We start from the raw sequence: 12,874 nt of genomic DNA, 5'->3' as shown, positions 1-12,874 counted from the left end.
GAGAAAGAATTTCTTTCCTGGTACATACTGCAGTTCAAAATCATAAGCCATTAGCCTCAAGAAAAAACGTTGAAGCCTGGGTGGCATATCACTGATTCCTTTCGCTGCAACACCAAGCAGTGGACGGTGGTCAGTCTCGATAACAGTTTTACGTCCGTATACGAAGTGATGAAATTTTTGACAGCCGAACTTTATCCCCAATGCTTCCTTTTCAATCTGCGAGTACCTCTGCTCCGAGTTGGCCATTACACGCGAGGTATAAGCGACTGGCCGCCAGTTTTCACCGTGGCGCTTTAAAAGTGCAGCCCCCAAACCATTCTTTGATGCATCTGCCACGATTTTAGTTTTTCTGGCTGGGTTGAAAATAGCTAGGAGAGGCGCACTGCCAAGCATGTCGCAGATCATCCTCCACTCACTAGCGTGGTTTTCGGTCCACTCGAAGACAGAGTCCTTTTTGATGAGGCTGCGAAGAAGCGTAGTACGTTCTGCGAGATTAGGCAGGTACTTGCTGAAATAATTTGCTACTCCTAGCATTCTTTGGACAGCGGCTTTATCCGTTGGGCATGGAGTCTCCCTCAACGACTGCGTCAACGCTGGGTTAGGCTTTATTCCGTCGTGGCTAATGACGTCACCCAAGAATTTAATTTCAGTCACTCCAACCTTGCACTTTTCAGCGTTGAAAGTTAAGCCTGCTTTTTCTGCCACTTGCAGCACTTTCCGCAGGCGCGCATCGTGTTCTTCCTTAGACGAGCCCCATATTAGAATATCATCAATGTACACTCCCACACCTTGACAGCCGTCAAATATTTCGCTCAGGATTTTCTGGAAGACTTCCGGGGCTGATGAGATTCCGAACGGTAGCCTCAAAAACAGGCATATAGTTGTTGTGGATATAGTTGCCGTGCATATAGATCCCACTTCTGACACCATGTATCAGTCGAGGTGGCCAGCGACCAAATGCTCTTTATTGCTGAACGTACAGTGCTTTTATAGCCGCAAGGGGTGTGGCAACCAAGGCGCATATCTAATCTAGGCGAGCACGATGAATCGCCGCACCAGGCATGGCACGTGCGTCATTCCCGATACAGTAGTGTGGATACAGTGGCATGTGTTGATGCCAGCTAGATCAATCGTCGTGCTGACAGCTTCATCTATCTTTGTTACAACATCAGCTAGATTACTTCCCACCGGTGCACCTTTTAAACAAGATTGTTTAGGCGCTCATTCTACTCTAGCTCATCGCATTTTTGTGATAATTTCTCATTTTCCGCGTTTAGTTTCATGTTTTGTGTGATAAGTTCTTGGATTTCAACTCTCATATTCTTAATATCAGTGGCTGCACCTTTCGCCTCACTGCAAGTATCAGAGCAAAAGGTTATGCTGTCCATAACTTCCCTCATCCGAAATCTAAAATCGCGCTTGAACTTTTCAAACGCTTTTGACAGCCCTTCAATATCTTTTACGTCTCTGCATTCTCTGCATTCTCTGCATTTTACGTCTCCTTCTCTGCATTCGTTCCGATATTCTTAGCGGATTCTTTCCCCATTAGAAAAACAAACGCACTTCACGAAAAGCAAATACACTTCAGGCTTTTTTCCGTAGCAGTGCACAAGAACAGGATCAAATTTTAGAACACGCAACAGTATTTCACACCTGCAAAAGCAGTAGGTGCGTTACAATCTGCACAGTTGGTGCACTGCCGCCGAAGGGCGTGGCCCACTCGTCGAAGCCGTCCTTTTATACGCTTTCCACGACGAGTTGGCGCTTCGGCAACGTGAAGATCCAATCGCAGGCACAGGACCACAGTGACCAAAGTTCCAGCGGAGCGTCCGTCCAAGAAGCTGTTAAGGGTGGTTTCCGTGAGCCGAAGTGAAGACAGTGAGCTGCAAAAGCAGTAGGTGTGTTACGATCTGCACGATTTGTGCCCGGCCGTTGAACTTAATAACATAAGGTCATCGAAGAGAAGGCATGAGAGACCGATCCCTCTATAGGTGTGCAGACACTAACGCGATCTTGAGAATCAACCGGTGCTCCCTGAAAATTTTGAGAGAAGTCTCCATCCAGTTGAAGTGGGAACTCCTGGACCACTGCAAGAAAAACAGAAGATGGCCCTTGTCTCACTTTTGCTCACTTTTTCTTCTCATGATAGTGCGTAAGTATCGGGCAGCTTTGGTTACTCTTCTATTGCATTCAGCTGTGTGTTAATATTTCTAGGTTTATAATTTTGCGTTTCATCAGTAAATGTAGCTGACTCACCTTCTTGTGATTTGCCTCTTTCTCCCCTGATCAAATGCCTTCCGCGGCTTTCATTCTCAGTGGGGTGAGCAGTACATTCTTGTGGCAGCGCTGCTCTTGCACAGAGTAGCCATTTCGCTAAACTCTCAAGCGGTAAAAACACAACGCAAACATCCGTGACATCATGTTTATGATGAGAATAACATAAAATTTATCTTATTCATAGATGTATTTCAAAGGTTGGGCCATATTACATTAGAAGAGTGATAGTTTGGCCTAGCCCATCATTCAGTTCAAAGTAACAGGGCCTTGTTCTTAGCAAAGGTAAACGAACTAAGTTATAAAAATATCGCAGCTCGCATTGTTAATTTAAACCATCAGGCACCCTGGTCTGATCCCTACTTCAGGCCCATTATTAAACGAAAGAAAACTTATTCCCGCTTGGCGAAATAATCACCCACTGATCAAAGATAGGCTGCTTACAAAACATCATTTTGTGCTTACGTAACTGCACCCAAGCTAACTAATAGTAACTTATTATCTACACTAGCATTTCTTATAGATATTGATAATTAATGTTAAAACATTGTGAAATGCACAACTCATCATCTAATGATCACATTATTTTGGATGACTCCTTCGGTGCCTGTATTCCTCGACCAATATGCCATAGCTATAAAAAAACATGAATGAAAAGCTTTTGAAACACGTGTAGGAGTGTTTTGCCAACAACTCTTGACTTTGACTCTGTGCAAAATCCACCAGTTACTGTTTATATGACTGGTGCTATAAAGCAATTAATTATCTCAGTGGAAATTTTTCTTGTGATTGTGGTTCTGCTTCTGGTTCAAAAAATGTTTGACACACTACTAGTGTTGTTGGTTCAATTATAATTTCAAAGATGCTTCCTGCAATCTCTAAATACCTCAGCAGCGTCTATGGAATGGACGATGGGGAGGGTGGTTCATCAAGTTACAAGAACTCGCCTACTAGTTACCGTTCCAGTTCCACGATTAGTACCCGTTGTAAATAAAATGAACATATATTTTTTCTAGCCTTAGAAATTTCCTTGAGTCTAATAAATTTTTCTCTTCAGCCCAGAAAGCCTTTCGAAAAAACCCTTTCATGCGCAAAGTAACCATTTTCTTTCGCTCTAAAGTTGCATCGAATCTGTGATCGTTCTTCTTGAGCCAAGTGCGTTTTCTTAGATTTTTCGAAGCCTTTCAGAAGGCTTGTCACAAACCTCTGTAGTTCAAAACTTCCTCACGTGGATTAAGCGTTTTCTAAGGAAGCGCGCTCAATTTGGAAGACCTAATCATGCAGTCCTTCTTTTAGTAAGTTTCATTCTGGAGTACCGCATGGTTCTCTTCTGGGCCCTCTCATATTTCTCATTAATATTAACGACCTCCTCACTCTAGCATCCTCTGACATATACTTGTTCGCCGGCCATTGTTATTTCGATAAATAACCAATGAAGCCGAAGGTAACGAACTGCCACATGACGTTAACTCTATAGCTAAATAGTGTAATGAACTAAACATCAGCAAGATTAAAGTACTGCACCTGTCCCGGGAACCAGAACGTTCAGCTCATAAATAACGTTCGTCTGGGAACAGTATTTCTTACAAATATATCAGTGTCAACAAGGCAGTCATGGTTAATTCACACCAAGTATGCCATTAACAAAGTTAACCGCACCTTAGATTATCTGCGTCGTAACTTTTCTATAACGCCGTCAGATCTAAAGTGCCCTTTGCATAAAACTTTAATACTGCCTAAATCAGAATATCTTACACTTGTTTGGGATACCAGACAAGATAATCTAGTTACCACTTTAACTCTTCACTAAGTGGTTCATTTTCATCCTTTCTAATTATGTCAGAACTGCGAGCATTACATAAATGAAATCTTGTTTTGACCTTCCTTTGCTGTTCTTTCACTGTAACATTGAATGTTTAGCATTTTACCACTGGTTTTCCCATCATCCTACATTGTATATACGAGGTCTTTACGAGACAACATTATTTCTACCACCGTGCTGACCACTACCTTTAAGTTAGTACTGATATATATGACACAAAGCTTTTTTCGCAGTCATTTAGCCTCGTACGTTTGCGCATTGGAACCACCTTCTCATCGATACTGTGGCTATCAGTGATAAAAATCTTATTTGTGAAATTTTAGCTAGCATTGCATAATTAGGAACTTCTGAGTTTTTCTGCGTATTTTTTGTCGCAAAATACTGCCTAGCAAGACACGTTTGCATCTGATATTGTTAATTTTCTTGTTCTTTATCATTACCTTTGTTTACTATATACCAAATTTTGTACCGCGCCTTTCTAAAGTCTACCGGGACCTGATTGTACGAAAATAAATAACAATTACGTACAATCACCGCTTCAGCCAAGGTGGGATTGCCTGCAAGATGTCTAACCAGGCTTGCTTGAGAATACTTTATTGTGCACGTCCTTCGAAGTTTTTTGAGTTACTTATTTCATTCGCTGCAATTGGCCTGCATCAAGTCTATGTAGTTCGCAGTGTCGACCCCGTTCTGCAGTCCATCTGTTACGCTTAGGATGATCTCCGTGGCAGGGGTTATCGCCATCAGATATTTTTTGCCTCTCAAGGTAGGCATTTGGCATTTGGTATTTACAGTAGGCGCACTTACGTCTCATATTTTATAATGCCGCATTTGTTGTCGGTTTAGTCATAGCTGAGGAGGGTGTAAGAGTGTAGTTTTTACAGCTGTGCTGGAGCGATAGCCATTCTACCTGTCAGTGTTCTGCAGATTGAGAAGTGCTGCCTTTGCGGTGGATACCACGCCACTGACTAATTCAGTTGCCCGGCTAGTGCATAGAGGTTGAAACAGAGCACATTATGCATAAAAATCGGTAACAGATTTGAGGATATACAAATTACTAGTGCGACATAAGACTCGCACCTGCATTTTTATCGGCCTCAGTCCATCCGCAATAGCAAAGTCTAGTATTATGAAAGAAGGCCTGCAGAAGCGCCAGGCTAACATTTATAGTAAAGTCTCAAGTTATGTGGACTGCTATATGAAGTAACATAGAGTGCGACAACACGTCCTGTAGTGTCGCACACGTCAACGTTTTGAAAGCAAAGCACGACCTCGGTGTACCTATGTACTTTATTATGTACGCGTCTAAGCTTTTGCAGAACAGCTGCATTAAGTATGTTCAAAGTAGCGCTTACACTGAGATTGTTCGACAGCCGTGAAAGACTCCCCCTAAAGGCGCAATGTTATTTTCAACCTTTGGTTATTAGTTCAATTACTTAGATCTCGTCTTCTCAGATATTGGACACATACGTTTGCGCTCTTGGTACTGCTTCTGCTGCGTCCGCGAGGAAAATTCAGTGATTATATGAGTACTTACAAGGAATACTTATATGCTTTAGAAGAAAGGCTATAGGTTATTCGGCACATGGAAGATAAGGGTGTTGTATTAATTTTTAATATATATCCAGTGTAATACCACTGTCTTTAAATCATGATGGTATTCGTAAATAAAAATGACGATGTATTTTAGACGTCTTATTAGGAAAAGCATATCTCACAGTGGTATCTTGAGCAAATGACTACGTAGGGTACTCCAGTCATGGGTATATTGAAAGCAGTGAGCAATAGTCAATGGGACATAAGGGTTAGACGCCGTTATTGACTGATATCAGACATGCATCGCAGCTATCATGGATGTTAGGCGTGGAATATTTTCTTGTTCCGCGGTTTATAAGCTACGGCAGTCGGTTCTAACAACCAGAAGGGCTTCGCTCATGCCTGGAGTTACCCACGTTTCTAGCAAACGTTGTGATTTACATGGAAGCACATTTACTTTATTCAAGATGACTTTTCAACCTATTGTACCAGGTCTTTTAATAAAGTGTCGATTATCACTTGAGATGGCCACTGCAAATTTTGGTTTGTAAGCTGCGTTTCTTTTTTTATGTTCAGTGGCCTCGTTTTCTGAAACAGCCGATACTTTTGGCTCACTCGATACTGCATCCGTTCGGTCTGTTTATATACGATGCCATAGCCGCAACCAGCGGAACACTAGGATTGAGAATCGCATAAGGTCACATCTTCCTCAACAATGAGAACACCTTTGGATAATTTTATGCACCTTCAAAATGACCTAGTAATAATTACCAATGCTCCTCAGTGGGAAGAAACTGCCGAAGTAGGAATTTTCTCGTCGTCCTGGTATCGGTTCTTATTTCAGCTGTTGGATTCATTTCTGTATGTCCTTGTGTCATTGGCTTACTGTGTCGCGTAATCGACATCTTTTCAACACCTATTCTGCCTGTCCCCCTCATCTGCGTCTCCTAAGGTTTGCATGGATGCTGGATACAAAGGTCTCCTTCTGAAGCAAGTAGCTTCTCCTTTGGCCGAAACTTCTCTTGCAGGGCCATTTGCGCCATGCACAATTGCAACTACGACTGTGACGATACCCTGCAAAAAAATTTGCCTTACTTTACAGAAAATGTGCTGGTAATTTGTGACCAAACACTTTTTCGTAAATTAAGAACGGTCATTTCCGTTGAACGGACAACTGTAAAAGAGACACCGTAATACAAGATACGAGTGCTTCTGTATCTAGAAAACGAAAGGCTCTGTATTCTGAATCTGTACTATAACCGCTAAAATAGAGCTGCTTGCCGTAATCAGAAAACGAAAGACTGCGTATGCTGAATCTGTACTATATCCGTTAAAGTACAGGTGTTTCCCGTATTTCCTCTTGCAGAGCATATCCATTGTTCGGAGAATGTGCCATCGGGGACAAAATTGCCCAGGACGTGCGAGAGTCGACCGAATTTTATGGTTCTGTATTTGCTGGGATCAGCCGTGCTAACATCTGCGTTCGGAATGTGCACACGTGACCCCCTGTTTTCAGCGGTCTTGAACAGAAATGCAATTTCGTCGATGCTCGCACTTCCAGGGTACTTTTGTCCACGATAGTACATCTCCTTTAATGCAAATGTCATGAAGGCTACTCATAGCCGAAGCAGCAGGTCACCATTGAGAAAATTGTCTCGCCAACACACTGACATGGCTGCAGAGATAATACACTTTGCACTTTGTGATATGAATGCATTGCATAGCATATATACAAAAAGGTACAACATTTCAGTCCTCAAGTTCTTAGATCACAGAAGCAACTTTACTTTCTGCAATCATTCGTCTTGCACTTTTTCCTGGTGAAAGTTGTTCTTGAGCCCAAACGCTTGCAAGGATTAGCTTGCTGCTGTTAGAAGAAACAAATAGTATTCGTGAATATCCATCCTAAAGAAAGCCCAAAAAAGTATATTTACAGAACACGACAAAGCAGTAATTTCTGTGTTAGAAAAACTTGTAAGTAGACAAACATTGTTGGAACAAAGGATGTTGCTGTAGCCAACATTTCGACATAGGTGCTTGCCATCAGGGTCGCAAATGTTTTCCTTGGCTGTGTTGTTTTGGATTATGCATAGCTCGCTGGCCCCTAGCCTCATTGGGGGAAAAGCTGGTGCATATAATAGGTCAAGAGAAGCCAAAGTGTTAGAATAAAGGAAGGAAAGGTGTGCTTAGCAGTGGTGATTGTGATGGAGCGGGTATGAGCACTGCTGTCAGTTCTTGCTAACAGTAGAGGTGACCAAAACAGAAAACGATATACACATGTAAGCAGTCATTAATCCAGTAGACCTAATCTTCCCAGAAGACAAAATAGGTATTAAGATGAACAGTTTGCACATCTGGAAAAAGGAAACGAAGAATTAGGGAAAATAAATTTTGTATTAAGATGCATCTGGTTAAGCTCACTGTAAATGGTAAATGAAGGCACATTATAAATACATATTTGGTTGAAAGCCGATGAAGATATATGAACCAAATATTAAAAAGTAGGGACATTAAAATTAAACTGGGTATGACCATATAACACTAAAGAACAGCCTGTAAAAAAATGGTATGTACAATATGATAACGAGGTGCAAAATTGCAAAACCTCGAGCGCTGTTCATATTCATGATGGTGTTGACGGCTTCAAGTTTCTGTGTTCATGTGGAAGCTTGGACAAGGAAATGGGTCATTTTTTAAACAAGTCAGTTCAAATGCTGTTCAAAGCTTCAGCATTACTATAATGAAAGAAAATGTTATGGGCAGTTCTCCTGGGTGTTCTTTCATTCACCAGTTATTTCCACAGATGTAAGCTCAAAATTTAATGGTCTAAATGGACCTTAGCTCCTGGCAAACCATTAGCTGGTCTTTTTTTAATACAGATGCCTGCCCGTCATTTGCACATAAATAATGCGACAGCAAATATAACACAAGGATAGGAATGTGGGTCTCTTAGAAAAAGTACATACACATTATGATTGTAATGTGATGTGATGCCAGAATGAAACAGAAAGCAACACATAGAAGTGAACGCACTTCCATGCCACCAAGGTTACTGGACAGACAGTGCTTCAGAAGTGTCCGCAACGCAGTCAAACAAGGCAAAGCCGCATTCCCATGCGTTCAACAGAATGCGTTGGCGGGCTAGTTACGAATCCATAAATGCGGTGTTTAGCGCAAAACAATGGACACAAGAAAGACGACCCCCCCAGCACAAGGCGCTACTCTCAACTTACATCACTTTATTCCATCCCTCCTTTAAAGATAGCACAATCTAGAAGAACATGCGCAGTGAGCACCATGTGCAGGAACCACCAACATCCGATCACAAGAGGGCACTCATGCGACGGAATCCAAAAAACCATATTGAGCTCTGCACAAGGTTAAAGAAGGCACACTAATGCACTGTGACCCCAATGACTGTATGAAGAAAGCTTCCGATAACTCTTGGGCGGTGGTATCACAGCACTTTTTCAAAATCGTAGTATCACGAAACATGGCTTTGCACTTCCATATTTTACAATGTTGAGCCAAATGGGAACCTGTGCCTGTTGGCATGGATCGCTCATGTTCGAGATGTTTCGTGATACTACGATTTTGAAAAAGAGCCATGATACCACCGCCCGAGAGTTATCGGAAGCTTTCTTCATACAGTCATAGGGGTCACAGTGCATTAGTGTGCCTTCTTTAACCTTGTACAGTGCTCAATATGTTTTTTTTTGGGGATTCTGTCGCATGAGTGTGCTCTTGTGATCGGGTGTTGGTGGTTCCTGCACATGGTGTTCACAGCGCACGTTCTTCTAGATTCTTCTGTCTATAAAGGAGTGACGCAATAAAGTGATGTCAGTTGAGAGTAGCGCCTTGTGCTGGGGGGGTGGTCGTCTTTCTTGTGTCCATTGTTTTGCGCTAAACAAAATATCTAAGTAGTCCTTGTGTGTGTTTGAAGACAGCTCCACACTCAGTAGCGATTCCAGTATTGCTGCCCAGTGGTTTAGCTCGCCGCAGTTTGAAGTGCCACACAATATATGGAGAGAAAACTGCAATATAGTCTTGTTGCAAACAGGAATATAACGTGAAGTGCATTCTGAGGCCAGACACTATCAAAACAATTTCATGATGCACCACTGTGCAGGGTTTTATAGCAAAGTCAAATGCATTTAGTGCAAATATCACGCTATGGTGGTACACAATGGTGGTAATCTGTAATAATATAAAAGGTGCCTTAATGTTACAACAAAAGTTGACATTACTTAATAATAGCCCTGTAAATTTTAGCATGCAGGGGCACCACTTGGTTAAACAATAGTGATGTAATGTCTATGTGTACAAGTATTACCCATGCATTTCTGCCATTGTCCTTATGGCAGAAATGAATGGGTAATACTTGTATACATAGATATTACATCACTATTGTTTAACCAAGTCGTTAAACTATGTCTGCCTCATACATGATTAGAATTAAAGCATAAATTATATATAGTCACCCTAACAGTAACACCTCATTTGAACTTCACAGTAAGTAGACGCCTGTTGATGCCAGCCTCCCCCAATGCTAAACTGTGCTGCATGCTTTACAGAGAAATTATAGTGATATCACTTAACACTGAAGCTATTCAGGACTTCAGCATTGTAGAAGACATCTACAAATGTCGTATTTCATGTATAACAGCCTGAATTGCTTGCACATCTTACCAAGTGCAAATTAGGATTAAATCTCTTGTTTTGCATTTTTGCCTGCTAGACCACAATCCAATGACATCAATATATTAACATATTACCTCAAAGAACCTAGTTTGGCTTATAGAATAACACCTTAGCATACTGCCACAGCTGCACTTTGTAATATGCGTTGCAATCATAAAGGAGTGCTTGTCCACCACCACTCCAATGTCACTAACAATGGTCACCTACACAGCTAAGTAGATGGTCATGATTCAGGTAGCAAATAGCCAAGAGAAAAAAAATCTACTCACTTTGAGAGCTACAATACTTCGATAACTTCAGAGAGATGGACCCATTGCAGGCAGCAGACCTCTTCTCAGCCCCAGCAGAACAACAGCAACTTGCCTTTCAGTAAAAGAAAAGGATTAATTAGTAATGATAAGTTACCTTGTTTTTGCTGAGTGTCAAAAAAGAAATAAGCTTGAATCGTTACATCTCGACACTGGGCATTCTTTCTTCCCGTATTTTTTTTTCCTTCTTTTTGACAGTACACACAGTACTAGCACGGTAATAGGTCCTTCATCTTCAGTCACCTTCCAGTAATTTGTACGCATGTCGGTGCATGTTCCCGTTCTTTATTCTGCCGTACAAGAACGAGCTCGCTTACAGGTCTTGTTTCAATATGAAGCGCCAAATGTTTGCGATTACATCTTACCGCAAGAATTAACACATGAACAGTGATTTATGCGTAATCGATTTGTCTCAATGAATGGGCAGTTATTGTCAGAGACGAGATATTTTGCAAATGTTATGGGAATGAGTTAAACCAACTACATTGCAGTTCAGCAATGCCCTTTCACACTTATGTTAATTCCTTGCCGCATTCGAAAATTTCATCCGACCGTTGTACTTGGATCTACCGGCCGCCAGTCCCCTTCGAGACCATTTCTTGCTAAACGTAAACACAGTTACGGTCATTATACCACTCCCTGCATTTTGGTACTGATTTATAGTGCGCACAATTTTTGGCGTATACCACCAATGTCATTCCCAGTGCAGCAGCACCTGAGTGCCGCAAGCTTGTTTACGTATGCACGTATGTCCACGGCTCTTCGTTCACTTAAGCATATATGCTGTATTATTAACTATAAAGCGGTTAATTTGACAACATTGCGAGAACACGCATATATTTTCGCATATGATCAGCATTACAAGGCCTATATGCGCGGCAAACTGCGACCGGAATAGAAGATGCGCGTATATATATTTATATGATCTGTTATTGCAGCTCTAGGTAGAAGGCTACACTGTAAAAAATTTCCGTAATTATACGGGGGATTTCCGTCATTATACGGAGAACTGCAGGGTAAAAATACGGAAACTATGTCATATTTCAAAAATACGGCAAAATCTGCCGTTAATATACGGAAAGTGCTCTCCGTTTTCAGCTTTACGGACATTTTCACTGTAATCATATGTACGGCTATACACTGTTTTGGACGAAACAGACAGAATTCCGTATTTTTGTTATGCGAACATGCATATTATTGTGAGAAAACTTAAGCTGTCTGAATGAGCGCTCGTACTCGTAAAGTTTCAGCCAACAATATTTTATTGAACACGCAAACTGTACGCATTATGAAGATGCGTACAAAATGTGAGAGCTAGCCTTCTACCAAAAGCTCGTATAAATATATCGTAGTAGATCGTATAAATATATACGCATCTTCTATAGCGGTCGCAGTTTGCCGCGCATATGGGCCTCGCTGATCATATGCGCAAATATATGCGTGTTCTCGCAATGTTCTCAAATTAAGCGCTTTGTAGTTAATAGTTGTAGTTTAAGTGAACGAAGAGCCGTGGACATACGTGCATACGTAAACAAGCTTGCAGCATTCAGGTGCTGGTGCACTGGGAATGACATTGGTGCTCTGTATACGCCAAAAATTGTGTGCACTCTAAATCAGTACCGAAACGCAGGGAGTGGTATAATGACCGTAACGGCATTTACATTTTGCAACAAATGGTCTCGAAGGGGGCTGGCGGCCTATAGATCCAAGTACAACGGTCGGATGAAATTTTCGAATGCGGCAAGCAATTAACACAAGTGTCAAAGGGCATTGCTGAACTGCAATGTAGTTGGTTTAACTCATTCCCATAATATTTACAAAATATCTCGTCTCTGACAATAACTGCCCATTCATTGAGACAAATCGATTACACATAATCTTCACTGTTCATGTGTTAATTCTTGCGTTAAGATGTAATCGCAAACATTTGGCGCTTCATCTTGAACCAAGACCGGTAAGCGCGCTCGTTCTTGTACGGTAGAATAAAGAACGCGAACATGCACCGACATGTGCGTGAACTACTGGAAGGTGACTGAAGATGAAGGACCTATTACCGTGCTAGTACTGTGTGTACTATCAAAAAGAAGAAAAAAATAATACGGAAAGAAAGAATGCCCAGTGCCGAGATGTAACGAATCAAGCTTTATTTCTTTTTGACCTAGAATGCAACACCATTAGTTTCATGTGCTTTATATATGGGTAATGTTATGACACAACTCATTATTTACCCGTT

This window comes from Dermacentor andersoni, chromosome 2, assembly GCF_023375885.2.
Source record: "Dermacentor andersoni chromosome 2, qqDerAnde1_hic_scaffold, whole genome shotgun sequence".
Classification (NCBI taxonomy): Eukaryota; Metazoa; Arthropoda; class Arachnida; order Ixodida; family Ixodidae; genus Dermacentor; species Dermacentor andersoni.
The sequence above is the reverse complement of the archived record's forward strand: the minus strand, read 5'-3'. Positions refer to the sequence as shown.